Source organism: Carcharhinus amblyrhynchos, chromosome 30 (genome assembly GCF_965287045.1).
Source record: "Carcharhinus amblyrhynchos chromosome 30, sCarAmb.v2.hapA, whole genome shotgun sequence".
Classification (NCBI taxonomy): domain Eukaryota; kingdom Metazoa; phylum Chordata; class Chondrichthyes; order Carcharhiniformes; family Carcharhinidae; genus Carcharhinus; species Carcharhinus amblyrhynchos.
Window position 1 is genome coordinate 10354145 of NC_137353.1, and position 14278 is coordinate 10368422.

General features: G+C 40.8%; 1 protein-coding gene across 6 annotated transcripts in view; it reads left to right on the top strand.

Moving 5' to 3' along the window:
• Positions 1 to 14278, top strand: part of LOC145360325 (uncharacterized) — a 319226-nt gene that overhangs the window by 53753 nt on the left and 251195 nt on the right. For 2 of the 6 annotated variants that reach the window (XR_013889692.1, XR_013889695.1), the window contains exon 1: positions 1067 to 1216. The exons of the other annotated variants lie outside the window; for them this stretch is intronic. The gene's annotated coding sequence lies outside the window, so the exon portion shown is untranslated. Of the gene's footprint in view, positions 1 to 1066; positions 1217 to 14278 lie in introns of those variants that run through there. 6 annotated transcript variants of the gene reach the window in all.

The following is a 14278-nucleotide window of genomic DNA, read 5'->3' on the forward strand; positions in this document are numbered from 1 at the left end:
GGAGATAGAAAAAATGGCAATGGAAAGAAGATGGTAAGGCAGCTGATCACATTCTTAAGGTAATCCGCCAGGGATTAAGATTGATACGATGAGTTTTTTTTAACTTAAATGAAGTCTCAGTGTTTCTCGGGACGAATTAGATTTTGCAATTAAAATTGGAAAGGTAATTGCACATTTGATGGCAGTTGATTAGATAGCTTCTGACACCTTCAAAGCAAGATTTTTCTGTTTGGCATGCATTAGATTTTTTTTGTAAATTTATATTAATTGCTCTAATTAAATTTTTATTTAATCTACTGTAATATTTTTGTTTTTCACTAAGGAAATAAATCAACTAATTGCTTTTAGCTTTGCACAAGGATCATCAAGTCTTAAGTGTAATCTACATCTGCAGTGACGTTCAATAGTAGAATAGTTCATAAATTCATAAGATATAGGAGCAGAATAAGACTATTTAGCCCATTGAGCCTGCTCCGCCATTCAATCGTGGCTGATAAGCTCCTCATCCCCATAATCCTTCAACCCATTACCAATTAAAAATCTGTCTAACTCCTTAAATTTACTCACTGTTCCAGCATCCACTGCACTTAGAAATAGTGAATTCCACAGATTCACAACTCTTTAGTTTCTCCTCAACTCTGTTTTAAATTTGCTACCCCTTATCCTAAGACTATGACTTCTTGTCCTAGAAAGCCCCACAAGAGAGAGCGTCTGTTCCACGCCTGCTTTATCCCTACCTTTTATCATCCTGTGTATCTCAATTTGATTTCCCCTCATTCTTCTAAATTCCAGAGAGTATAGGCCTAAATTGTTCAATCTCCTGTCATACAACAAGCCCCTCATCTCTGAAATCAATCTAGTGGACCTCCACTGAACTGCCTCCAATGCCTCTGCATCTTTCCTCAAATACGTTGGACCAGGACGTGCGGTCCATTTTATAAATTCATATACTTTGTTTCTCTTTATATATCTCCTGCATAAATATATAAGACATAAATATCTATGTTTTCATCTATAATTGAGGCTACTATGTAAATTCGTCATGCTGTAATTACTATTCCACCAACAGTGGTACTGACTGGTGGTCCAGTGCAGGAATGAATCATCCATCCAGGTTCTTATGATGTACTTGCTGGGGCAGTCTGATGTCCTGATCATACGAATAACTCCATCCCTGTGAACTGTGATGGTGTTTACAGCAATTACAACATGACAGGTACATTTAGGATTATGTTAGAATGAAGGCATTGAAATTTATAATGCAGAATGTTCATTGGAAGTACACATAGGTAAATTTAATATATTAATTGTTCATAATATTACTGTATTTGTCTCAAAGTTCTTCCCTTCCTGAATGTAGTAAATCGTATTATCAATTCTTTTACAGATTTGCTTTTGCTTTGGAAATGTCTTCAGATTGTCAGCAAAAACTTTAAATTGTACATTTAAATTGGCCTGCTTGGTAGTTTTCCTTCATAATGTAATAGGTCCTTTTCAAATTGGGAGGCAGTAATTAGGGGGGTGCCATAAGGATCGGTGCTGGGACCCCAGCTATTCACAGTATATATTAGTGATTTGGATGAGGGAGCAAAATGTAACATCTCAAAGTTTGCAGATGATACCAAGTTGGGTGGGAGGGTGAATTGTGACGAGGATGCAGAGATCCTTCAGCATGATCTGGACAGGTTGGGTGAGTGGGCTAATCAATGGCAAATGTAATATAATTTGGATATAGGTGAGATTCACTTTGGAAGCAAAAACAAGAAGGCAGATTACTACCTAAATGGGTGTAAATTGGGAGACGGGGAGTGTGCCGTAGGACTTGGGTGTCCTTGTGCACCAGTTGCTGAAGGTAAGCATGTAAGTGCAGCAGACGGTAAAAAAAGCAAATGGCATGTTGGCCTTCATTGTGAGAGATTTTGAGTACTGGAGCAGGGATATATTGTTGCAGTTATATAGGGCCTTGGTGAGGCCACACCCTCGAGTATTGTGTGTAGTTTTGGTTGCCCTTTCTGAGGAAAGATGTTCTTGTTCTTGAGGGAATGCAGTGAATGTTTATCAGGCTGATTCCGGGAATGGCGAGACTGATGTAAGTGGAGACATTGACTAGGTTAGAATTGTTCTTGCTGGAGTTCAGATGAATGAGGGAGGACCTCATAGAGACTTACAAAATTCTAACAGGACGAGACAGGGTAAATGTAGGGAGGATGTTCCCGATGGTGGGGGAGTCCAGAACCAGGGGTCACAGTCTGAGGATTCGGGGTAGACCATTTAGGACCGAATTGAGACATTTCTTCACCCAAAGAGTGGTGAGCCTATGAAACTCATTACCACAGGAAGTAGTTGATGCCAAAACACTGAATGTATTCAAGAGGGAGCTAAATATAGTGCTTGGGGCAAATGGGATCAAAGGTTATGGGGAGAAAGCAGGATTAGGTTATTGAGTTGGACGATCGGCCATGATTGTAATGAGTGGCGGAGCAGTCTTAAAGGGCCAAATGGCCTCTTCTTGCTCCTATCTTCTATGCCAATAATTATAGGCAAGATAATACTGTTGCTGATAATTGTGGACAGATGATTAGCTTGTGTGTGTTTGTCATTAGGTTATGACCAAAGTAGTTTACAATTAATTTTGAATGAGTTAATGCCAATATGAATGGAATAATGCTTGGTGCTGTTATTGCAAGTGTTACTTTCCAACGTTTAGAACTCTGGAATCATCCTTACTCCTGTTCTTTGCACCTTCTCCATGAAATCAATATCCTTTTGTTGATAGGACACATAAATCTGCAAATATATCCTAAAAGTCACGTCTCCAAAAATAATTAGTAAGGTTACATTGTCTTATTTTGACTCAATAATCAAAAGTCTCTGGAATTACCATCCCAGCAGTTGGTTTGATAATTCACATTCGTCAAATGATCTCAGTGGACAATAATCCTTCTCAATATTCCTAAGGGAGAATAAGGAAGAGTCCAGAGTTGTGCTCACTCAGAAATCCTATTGTGCCTTGTGGAGAAACCGATTTTGGGGCTGTATTGTTTTTCCCAGACAATTCTTGTGGGGCGGGGGAACTATTGCAAATGATTTATTGTCTTGTGCATTAGAATGCTTTGTGGCATTTGGCTATCTATGCTTCTGTTGTTAGATATCTGAAGAAAGTTAGCACAACTTCAGCCTGAAGTTGCCCGCAGTTATGTCATTCTAAACAGAACACACTTTGGGGCAAAGAAGCAAAATGTTTTCTGTCCTCTTTAAGTTAAAAGTTAAAATGTTACAAGGTGGCATTCTGCTGTACAGTACACCAGCAGATGGCTCAGAGCACTCAACAGAGAATTATATTTACAGGTTAAATATTATAATTTTATTAAAAGGTTACAGCTCCATATTAATTTCATATTTACTCTTAACACCATTTGATACAAAGTGACCATGGGCATTTTGTATTAAATGCTCACTGATTTTAACTTTCCCTTTTTGTATTTTTAATGATTGATTTATCTCAAACTGATTTGTGATTGCAATTTATTATTATGGGGAAAAATAATTATGTTTGGACTGACTCTCTTACAAGCCAAGAATCCTCTCATCAATTCTTATTGTTTTCAGTGTGACATTAGGTTTTATGCAAGGAAGTTGTACACAATGATTTGATGAATGGTTTTCATCCCTGTTGTCTTTTATGAGGTAATATAATTTGACTATGTTACAGTTATACAACCTAGTAATTTTTCCACAATTTGATCTGGACATTCCAGATTGGCTGTAGTTTGTAAAGCCTTAGGAGCAATTTTTGAAAAATTCAAAGCTGTAACATATGTTAATCAATCATAAATGTTTTCAAAGAATAAACGTGGTTCAAAGGAAGACCATTTTAAAGACTTCGATCATTAGGTTTGGAAATATAGCGATTATCACCAAACCATCACATAGCCTTTGAATTTATCTAATTTCTTCTGAACGTTATTATTGAATCTTCTTCCATCCTTTCAAAAAGTGCATTTTAAATCATAATAAATCGCAGCTTTAAAAAAAAACAAATGATCTTTTTATTTCACTTCTGCATCTTTTGTCAGTTACATTGTATTTATGTCCTCCGTTTACTGAATTTTGTCCTCATCAAAATTCTCCATCTTTTGTCAAATCTACGCTTAGAATGTTATGTTTTAAGGGGAATCCCAGCTCCTGTGGTTTCTCTGCATAACTGAAGCCTTCATTCTTTTACATTCTTGTAAATTTCCTCTGCATTCCCTCCAAGGCCTTTACATCATTCCTAAAGTGTGGTGCCCAAATTATATACAATAGTCCAGTTAAGGCAAATAATGAAACCTGTTCTGCTGCCAGGCTTATGTCATTGAGATAAAAGCAAATCACTGCAGATGCTGGAATCTGAAACAACGGAAAATGCTGGAAAATCTCAGCACATCTGACAGCATCTGTAGAGAGAGAACAGAATTAATCACTGGAATTCTACTGCCTCGCCCATCACAGAATCAGAGCGGGTGAGGGGTGGACAATGGAAATGTCCGTTGACCTTGGATAGGATTTTCCAGTCTCAGGTCGAATGCATTATTCTATAAAATCTCGCTGTAAAATCTCGCACCAAATCCCACGTAATGTTTCAAGTCTTTATGACTCTTTGTCAGAGCCGCTAAAATTTTCCAGCATCTTCTATTTTGTTGTGTCATTGAGTCTGATGTCTGGAGGACAATATGTTTCAACATTGCTTTTTTAAAATTTGAGGATAGTATTGACCGTATATGGATGGAATGCATCCCAGGGTACTGAAAGAAATGGCAGAAGTAATAGCAGATGTGTTAGTAGTAATTTATCAGAATTCGCTGGATTCTAGGGAAGTGCCGGCTGATTGGAAAACAGCTAATGTTACGCCACTGTTTAAAAAAGGAAGTAGACAAAAGGCGGGTAACTACAGGCCGGTAAGCTTAACATCCGTAGTTGGGAAAATGCTGGAATCCATCATTAAAGAAGAGATAGCAGGACACTTGGAAAAGAATGGTTCGATCAAGCAGACACGGCATGGATTCATGAAGGGAAAGTCATGTTTGACAAATTTACTGGATTTTTATGAAGATGTTGTAAGTGCGGTTGACAGAGGGGAACTGGTGGATGAGGTGTTTTTAGATTTCCAGAAGGCGTTCGATAAGGTGTCTCACAAAAGGTTGCTTCAGAAGATTAAAGTACACAGAATTGGGGATAAAGTGTTCGCATGGATTGGGGATTGGCAATCTAACAGGAAGCAGAGAGTTGGAATAAATGGGTGCTTTTCTGGTTGGCAGTTGGTGACCAGTGGCGTGCTGCAGGGATCGGTGCTGGGGCCTCAACTGTTTACCATATACATAGATGATCTGGAGGAGGGGACCGAGTGTAGGGTAACAAAGTTTGCTGATGACACAAAGATGAGTGGGAAAGCGAATTGCATGGAGGACGCGGAAAGTCTGTAGAGAGATTTGGATAGACTGAGTGAATGGGTAAGGATCTGGCAGATGGAGTATAACGTTGGCAAGTGTGAGGTTATCCACTTTGGAAGGAATAATAGTAAAATGGACTATTATTTAAACGGTGAAAAATTACAACATGCTACTGTGCAGAGGGAACTGGGGGTCCTTGTGCATGAATCGCAAAAGCTCAGTCTGCAAGTGCAGCAGGTGATCAAGAAGGCAATTGGAATGTTGGCCTTTATTGCAAGGGGGATGGAATATAAAAGCAGGGAGATCTTGCTGCAGTTGTACAAGGTACTGGTGAGGCCACAACTAGAATACTGTGTGCAATTTTGTTCCCCTTATTTGCGAAAGGATATATTGGCCTTGGAGGGAGTGCAGAGAAGGTTCATCAGGTTGATACCAGAGATGAGGGGGTTAGCTTATGAGGAGGGATTGAGTAGATTAGGCCTGTACTCGTTGGAGTTTAGAAGGCTGAGGGGTGATCTTATAGAGACTTATAAGATAATGAAAGGGCTAGATAGGGTAGAGGCAGAGAGATTCTTTCTACTTAGAAAGGATACAAGAACTAGAGGACACAGCCTCAAAATAAGGGGGAGTCAGTTTAGAACAGAGTTGAGGAGGAACTTCTTCTCTCAGAGGGTAGTGAATCTCTGGAATTCTCTGCCCATTGAAGCGGTGGAGGCTGCCTTGTTGAATATGTTTAAGTCACAGGTAGATAGATTTCTGATCAATAAGAGAATTAAGGGTTATGGGGAGCAGGCGGGTAAGTGGAACTGAATCACTTTCAGATCAGCCATGATCTTATTGAATGGCGGGGCAGGCTTGAGGGGCTAGATGGCCTACTCCTGCTCCTATTTCTTATGTTCTTATATTGTGACTACAGCTGAGAAAATAGCAGATGGGTAACCTGTTGCAGGTTCTGCTAATATTCCTCTAAGATGGTCTTGGAAGAAAATGGCCTTATGATGACTCTCATTCTTGCTGCATCTTCTATTCAAGAATGAACAAGTCACAAAGGGACACAGGTAAAAAAGCAAAGGATAAATTTAGGACTCGTATATCAAAGTCCTTCACATATAAATAGTCGATACATGAACCGAGTAGTGGGAATGAAAACCGTGGAATCATATAAGAAATTATTTGAATGCTGCAATGCCGCCTTGTTGGATAAACTGGTGGAGTCACTGAGCTCCATGGTTTCTGACACTCATTTAAAATGCAGATAACCAAAATACCCTGAATTGATGAAGATACTAACTAATACCAAAAACTACCAGAATTGGTGAATCCTCACAGTTGAAACAATAAAGTAATTTGACATTCTTTGTGTAATTTTTAAATACATAAAAGTTTCTGTTATAAAAACATTTATTAATATTGACTATTCACAAAAATAGTGTAGCTGTTTTGATTTTATGTTTTTAAATGATCACATTGTCAATTTTAGTTTGTATTTCAGAACTTGGATGTTTTCAATCTTTTAAAAATTCCCTGTTTAAAACTTTCACATTTTTAACACTGATTTGCAAAATTGAATTCACGTTGCCTTTCACAATGTTGGAGAAGTTTATTATTTTGGAGCTATAGTTCAATCACTCTATTCTATTTTTAAAAACAGTTTTATTGCTTTAACAACTGGTACTTCAGTTCAAATTATATAGTCATGTATCATCGTATACACAGATATGAGACTGATATTTATCCATTGGAAACCAATGTGTATTAAATATTGAAGCTCATTTTCGCTGTTTTTATTTAAATGATATTTACTGCGAGATCCAGGATAATTTATAGTTGGAGAATATTTGCACAACAGCAATTTAATCAAGTGGCTTGAACAGCATTACAATCTTGATTGTTAATGGAATCCTGGAACTAAATCTGTTAAATGCATTGCTCCCCATCTCTCCTTCTTTACCATTTATAGACAATTATTTCATACAATATATTGTTATTTTATTTACTGTTATATACACATGAAGTCAAGCCACCTCTGCGATTATCACTTTCTGCACAAATTGGAAATATGTGCATTAGACTTTCAATTACTATATCTCAGAAAAGCTTGAAGAATAATATCTGGTTAAAAATGGGCATTGGTTTATATGATAAATATTGATAGTGATGAGAGCTATGTGTAACATGTTCCACATAGAGGATTCCATAGTGGATAGAGGATTGGCTGTCAAATACGAGGCAGAGAGTAGGTGTCAATGGGTGCTATTTGGATTGGCGGTTGGTGACTAGTGGAATGCCCCAGGGATCAGTGCTGGGGCCTCAGCTATTTACCATTTATATGGATGATCTAGAGGAGGGAGCTGAGTGTAGGGTGTCGAAATTTGCTTTAAATTAATTGGGGGGGGGGGAGGGTGCAAGGGTAGGTGACGTTACGAGGTCTAAAGTTGAGGATAGGGTACAGGTAAGGGAAGAGGCCGAGGATGTCCCAATAATAGAGGGAGTAGGGGGCGTGAGTATGGTTGGTGGCGTTACGGCAAATAGGGTCCAGGTGAAGGCTGGGATGAAAGCGCTTTATCTGAATGCACAAAGCATTCGGAATAAAGTGGATGAGCTGGTGGCGCAGATCGACACAAATGGATACGATCTGGTGGCCATTACAGAGACGTGGCTGCAAGGTGACAGGGACTGGGAGCTGAATGTACGGGGCTATCAAGTGTTTAGGAAGGATAGGCAGGAGGGAAAAGGGGGGGGGGGGCGTAGCTCTGCTGATTAAGGATAGCATCAAGGTGGTAGCAAGGGATGATATTGGAGCCAAGGAGCAGAACGTGGAATCGTTGTGGGTGGAGATTAGGAACAGCAAAGGGAGGAAGACGCTGGTGGGTGTCGTCTCTAGGCCCCCGAATAATGATCTGGAGGTGGGGCGGGCTGTTAACGCGCAAATAAGTGCGGCGTGCAGGAATGGGATGGCCGTAGTTATGGGGGATTTCAATCTGCATATTGATTGGTCGACCCATGTTGGACGCGGTGGGCTCGAAGAGGAGTTCTTGGAATGCTGCCAGGATAGTTTCCTGGAACAGTGCGTGTTGGAGCCGACGAGGGAGCGAGCTATCTTGGATCTCGTGCTATGTAATGAGGCGGGTAGAATTAGGGACCTTGCGGTGAAGGATCCTCTTGGGGAGAGTGATCGTTGTATGGTGGAGTTTCTGGTGCAGATGGAGGAGGAGAAAGTGGGTTCCCAGACACGCGTACTTTGTTTGAATAGAGGGGAGTACGGTAGGATGAGAGAAGAATTGGCGAGTGTTGACTGGGGGAGCGTGTTGGAGGGAGGGTCTGCTGAGGAGCAGTGGAGAATCTTTAAGGAGATCTTTCTTGGTGCTCAGCGGAAATTTATTCCGATGGTCAAAAAGGACCGTAGGAGGAGAGGTAATAAGCCGTGGATAACGAAGGAGGTGAAGGAAAGTGTTAAATTAACAGCGGAGGAATTTAGAGTAGCTAAGAGTAGTGGGCGAGAAGAGGATTGGGAGAGGTTTAAACGTCAACAAAGATTGACAAAGAAGTTGATAAAGAAGGGTAGAGAAACTATGAAGCTGGGCTAGCGCTTAATATAAAAAAGGATAGCAAGAGTTTTTATAAATATATAAAAAGGAAGAGGCTGGCTAGGGTGAATGTTGGTCCTTTAGAGGATGAGAAAGGGGACCTAGTGGTAGGGGATGGGGATATGGCTAAGGTATTGAATAACTTTTTTGTTTCTGTCTTCACGGAGGAGGACGTGAATAATTTGCCGGGTGTTAGCGATGGAAAGGTGGTAGGACTGGAGGGTCTTAATGACATTACTGTTACTAGAGAGGCGGTGCTCGACAGACTGGAGGGGCTGATTGTGGACAAGTCCCCAGGACCGGATGGAATGCATCCGAGGGTTCTGAAAGAAATGGCGGAGGTGATAGTGGATGCCTTGGTGGTTATTTTCCAGACGTCGCTGGATTCCAGGGAAGTGCCGGAAGATTGGAAAACGGCTAATGTTATGCCGTTGTTTAAGAAGGGTGCCAGGCAAAAGGCGGGGAAGTATAGGCCGGTTAGTTTAACGTCTGTGGTAGGTAAAATGTTAGAATCCATCATTAAGGAGGAAATTGCGAGGCATCTTGAAGGGAATTGCTTGATAGAGCAGACGCAGCACAGTTTCATTAAAGGGAAGTCGTGTCTGACAAATTTACTGGAGTTCTATGAGGATGTGTCTAGGGCGGTGGATAGAGGAGAGCCGGTGGATAGAGGAGAGCCGGTGGATGTGGTCTTTCTGGATTTTCAGAAGTCGTTTGACAAAGTACCTCATAAGAGGTTATTGCAGAAGGTCGAGGGACATGGAGTTGGGGGTAGGGTGTTAGCGTGGATAGAGGATTGGTTGTCAAATAGGAGGCAGAGAGTGGGGGTCAATGGGTGCTATTCGGATTGGCGGATGGTGACTAGTGGAGTGCCCCAGGGGTCGGTGCTGGGGCCTCAGCTTTTTACCATTTATATAGATGATCTGGAGGAGGGAACCGAGTGTAGGGTGTCGAAATTTGCTGATGACACCAAGATTGGGGGAACGGCAAATTGTGCGGAGGGTGGTGAGAGTCTGCAGAAGGATCTAGATAGGCTGGGCGAATGGGCCAGGAAATGGCAAATGGAATTTAATGTTGGCAAGTGTGAGGTGGTCCACTTTGGTAGGAATAATGGTAGGAAGGACTATTACTTACGTGGCGAAAAACTGCAGCAGGCGACGGTGCAGAGGGACCTCGGGGTCCTTGTGCATGAGTCGCAAAAACCCAGCTTGCAGGTGCAGCAGGTGGTCAGGAAGGCGAATGGGATGCTGGCCTTCATAGCGAGGGGGATTGAATATAAAAGTAGGGAGGTCTTGCTGCAGCTGTATCGGGCATTGGTGAGGCCGCAGCTGGAGTACTGTGTGCAGTTTTGGGCGCCGCACCTGCGCAAAGATATTTTGGCCTTGGAGGGAGTGCAGAGGAGGTTTACTAGGTTGATACCGGAGTTGAGGGGGTTGAGCTATGAGGAGAGGCTGAATAAACTAGGCTTGTACTCGTTAGAGTTTAGAAGAATGAGGGGATATCTCATTGAGACTTTTAAGATGATGAATGGGATGGATAGGATAGAGGTGGAGAGACTCTTCCCGCTCAAAAAAGACAGTAGGACTAGGGGGCACAGCCTCAAGATAATGGGGGGGGGCGGTTTAGAACGGAGTTGAGGAGGAACATCTTCACTCAAAGGGTGGTGAATCTCTGGAATTCTCTGCCCGTTGAAGTGGTGGAGGCTGCCTCGCTAAATATTTTTAAGACGCGGGTTGATGGGTTTTTGATAAGAGAGGGGATTAAGGGTTATGGGGAGAGGGCGGGAAAGTGGAACTGAGCCACGACAGATCAGCCATGATCTTATTGAATGGCGGGGCAGGCTCGAAGGGCTAGATGGCCTACTCCTGCTCCTATTTCTTATGTTCTTATGTTCTTATAACAATTATATGTTCCAAACTAAAAAACAAGTTCCAACAAAAACAAAGGGAAGACCTTCAACTAAATTATAATGTGATTTATCAGTGTCCACCTGAATGAAACTAGCAAAACAGGTTTTGGTTGTGTGCCTTTCTTTGCAGTCGTTGCTATGTTTACAGCAAAGAATAAAATTGCAGTAGTTAGTCAATGGCTGATGATTGAAAATAATGGTGTCAGAATATATTGCATATTGATCAAAATTTGATCAGCATAGTCTGGTTGTGTGACTTTGCTGCATGGAGAAGAGGACATTTTGAAATGAATACATTAGAGTGAGCTGTTAATTAACAACATAAGGTAACAGGTGGTGAGTAAAGATGTGAAAGGTGTTGTTTTGCAGCTGTTTCATAAGCACTTGGGAGTGTGTTAGCATTACAGCAGAACCCCATGGTATTTTCCCACTGCTGTACCGGTACCTGAGGTTATGCAGTGATGAAATACTTCTTAAGTGTTTCCAAGCTGTAAACCTTGGGAGCCATATATGCCAAGGGAGTGCTGGCAAAGCAATTACTGTCATCCTTATTATTTTCAAAACTGAGGCTGGTACACAGTGCACCCACATCTTCCAGCTGCAGATATAGAGTAATTTGAAATAAATAAATAACTCCTCAAACATAAATTTCTGTTTTGTGCTAAATTTCTGCCCTGATCACAAAATGTACTCTAAAAACCTAAAACTAATAATTTTCATTGCTGTCTATTTCAGAAATGTGCTGATGTGCAATTAGAACAAATGTAAAAAAGACTTGGCGCATTCTGATCAATGTTTGTTGCTAGTATCTACTCTATTACCTAGAAGGACAAGGGCAGCAGATACATAAAATACCACCACCAGCAAGTTTCCCTCCAAACTACACATCACCCTGACTTGGAACTATATTGCCACTCCTTCACTATCGTTAGGTCAAAATTCTGGAACTCCCTTACTAAAGATATAACACATGGACTGTAGCGGTTCAAGAAGGCGGTTCGCCCTATCTCGAACATTTAGGGTTAGATAATGAACGCTGGCCAAGCCAGAGAAGCCTACATCCCTTGAAATAATTTTAAAAACTGTGATATCATAGAATCATAGAATCCCTACAACGCAGAGGGAGGCCATTCGGCCCATCAAGCCTGCACCAACAACAATCCTATCCCCATATCCCCACATATTTATCCTGCTAATCCCCTGACACTAAGGGGAAATTTAGCATGACCAGTGCTAACCACTGTGCCACCGTGCTGCCACAGTGAGCCAAAAAATATGATTTGTTATTGCATGTTGAGTGCATTTAGAAAACATTAACTTTTCATACTGTTTCATGATGGATTGAGGGAAGAAATGACCATCAAATGTTTAAAATAATTCTGTGATACAACAATTAGAGGTGGGATAGCTGTCAGAAATTCGTTATTTTGTAGGGTAGATGCTATAATTTATGGCAGTTTCTTAGACCAGTAATTGATATGCTCCACTGAGTGATGGCCATTTTTAAGGTGTCAATAATGTACTGGTTTGGGAGAGAGGTGCTGGTTGAAACTTGTGTGCCCTGGTGCACTATATGAATGAATAACTTTCAGAACTTGCAAACAGGTTTCATTCTACCAAATCTACATTGCACTTATACCCTTTCTGTGGGTGCCCAGAACCAGATATGATCTAACCATTGCTTAGAGAGAGAGAGACCTCTTCTTTTTTTAGAACTGATGGTGAAATTTTTCCAGTGAAGGAAGCCATGCTTGTTTGGCTCAGTGTAATACTCTGTTCACCATTAGTGTTGTAAACATGTGTGAGGTTTAATTGCCTCAGTTTAATAGCAGTTGCATAACACTTGTTATGTGTTTGCGAATTTGGACACATGCGCTATATCCAAGCAAATTGAGTAGGGCCTAGTTTATTATAAACAGACTCTAGTCACCAGTGTTTTTTTTTGTTTTTGGTATGTTTTCCATAAGAAAATAGGCTCTAAGGATAATACTTTGTAGACTCTGATGTACTTGTTTGTTATAGCATGTTGAATCTTACACATCAAATGATTTAAGTCTCCCTTTCTCTGGGGCAGGGCTTAGGATATTTCTATTTTCTCCAAATTACAATACAGGATACACAACATATGACCATGCTGACAAACAACCCAAGTTTCACAATGCTATTTTCATATTGCCCTTGAACTGAGTGACATTTATGACTCAACCATATTGCTGTGAATTTGAAATCACATGTAGGCCAGACCAGGTAAGACTGGCAGATTTCCTTCTCTATAGGACATTAGTGAACCAGAGGAGTTGTTACATTTGACTATGATTTCACGGTCATCAGTCAATTCTTAATTCCAGATTTTTACTAAATTTAGATATCACCATCTGCTGCGATGGGACTGGAATCCAAGTCCCTGGAGCATCACTCTGGCTCTCCAGATTACTTGTCCAGTGACAATGCTACTATGTCTCCACTTCCCCTGTATGACTTTTCTTCAATGATTACTTTGAGGAAACTTGCTTTGGTGATTGGAAAGCATGTTTTGAGTGCCCTGAGCAATGTAAGTATATGGAGTATATTTTCACTGCTGTGAGCCAAAGCCACAAAGTACGTATTAAAATACCTGAGCCTATGTTTGCTGGACCAAATAATTGAGATCAGAACGTTCTGACGAAGGCATTATTATTTCCGTTATAGAGTAAATGGAATTAATAGGTTTTATCCAATAGCCGTTATGGAGACATGTTGCTGAGTTATCAAAATTGGGAACTAAGCGTTTTTCGATAACGGACTATTTGAAAATATAAGCAAAATGGAAGGGGTTGGGAGGGAGTGCCAGTAACTTGATGAAAGATGAGACAAAGATAATAGAGATATTAGCTTGGGAAAGTCAAGATGGAAAATCAATTACGGTTGAGCGGAGGAAAAACAAGAGGCAGAAAACAGTTGTTTATAGATCCCCAAACAATAGCTGTCGTAGTGACAAGATGTAAATCCAGAAATTCAAGGTGAATTTAATAAAAGTCGTACAGCAATTATGGAGTCATAGAGGTTTACAGCATGGAAACAGGCCCTTCGGTCCAACTCGTTTATACCGCCTTTTTTTAAAAACCCTTAAGCTAGTCCCAATTGCCTGCATTTGGCCCATATCCCTCTATACCCACCTTACCCATGCAACTGTCTAAATGCTTTTTAAAAGACAAAATTGTACCCACCTCTACTACTAACCCTGGCAGCTTGTTCCAGACCCTCTATGTGAAAAAATTACCCCTCTGGACCCTTTTGTATCTCTCTCTTTAATATTCATTTAGACTGAACAAGTCAAATTTGTTCTGCTAGGGTGAGGACAACATCATGGAATA